This window comes from Aplysia californica, unplaced genomic scaffold (genome assembly GCF_000002075.1).
Source record: "Aplysia californica isolate F4 #8 unplaced genomic scaffold, AplCal3.0 scaffold00490, whole genome shotgun sequence".
NCBI lineage: Eukaryota > Metazoa > Mollusca > Gastropoda > Aplysiida > Aplysiidae > Aplysia > Aplysia californica.
In genome coordinates, this window is record NW_004797760.1 from 336,959 (window position 1) to 337,957 (window position 999).

Below are 999 nucleotides of genomic sequence, written 5' to 3' on the forward strand. Positions count from 1 at the left end.
AGACCTGACCTGACCATCAATGATTTATTTATAGGGGCCCCAGCCATCCATTACACAGCCACTCGATACATTGCAACGTGAACCAGAAAATAACAGATTTATACTGAAATAAACAGTATACTATGTGTATTGGGAAAGTCGATCGCTACTGATAAAGGCTGGCCACAAACAAATAATGCGTTTTACCTGTAAGCGCTGGTCTGATTTCAAGCGGTCGCATTCCGTATATTATACTGGGCTGGTAAATACGTTACACAAGAAAGGATTGAGGGGGGGGGCGTTGTGGGAAAAAAAGCTCTCTCCCCAAGTCCCTGACTTTTATTTCAGACACGTTTTAATAGTTGTTGTGTTTTTAAATCTCCGAGATTGTACGTGTTCGATGACCGTGCCCCAAGATAAGCTGATGCATGTTTATTGACGTACTTAAAACAAAGGAAAGGGGGTTTATGCTTGAGGCCACTGTATTTTTTTTTCAGGCGGCAGATACAAAGGCAAACACACGAGATAAACTATTCTTCAAAGGAAATTCACACAGCAGCAATAATTTAGCACCCCCCCCCCCCAAAAAAAAAAAAAAAAGAAAAAAAAAAGAAGAAAATTAAAACTCATGAAACTCCCACCCGACCCCCGCCCCACCCCTCAATCTTCCGTTACAGAACTAGAGATTTTATAGATGATTGTTTTTCTTTAAAGATTAGTAATTACTTCTAAAGAGTAATCCTTGTTGCTCAGATTTTTGTTTTTAAGAAATCTACTTTTTTATAACTTCATGCAGATCTTTACTTGATCAAGGTGTTTTATGAAACAGTTTTATGAAACAGTTCGTGAGCGCAAAGGATTCTATGACTGATATATCTTAGAGTGCGATGTGGTTGGTGTGTAGTGTATGTATCCATCCATCCACCCACCCACCTTGTCTGTCTGTCTGTCTGTCTGTCCGTCCGTGCCTCTCTCTTTCTCTCCCTCTCTCTCTCTCTCTCTCTCTCTCTCCCTCTCTCT

General features: G+C 40.5%; 1 protein-coding gene across 1 annotated transcript in view; it reads right to left on the bottom strand.

The window, feature by feature from the left end:
* The window catches only part of LOC101847986 (prolyl 4-hydroxylase subunit alpha-1), a gene marked incomplete at its 5' end in the record, with an annotated part of 28,592 nt that overhangs the window by 4,348 nt on the left and 23,245 nt on the right, over window positions 1-999 (bottom strand).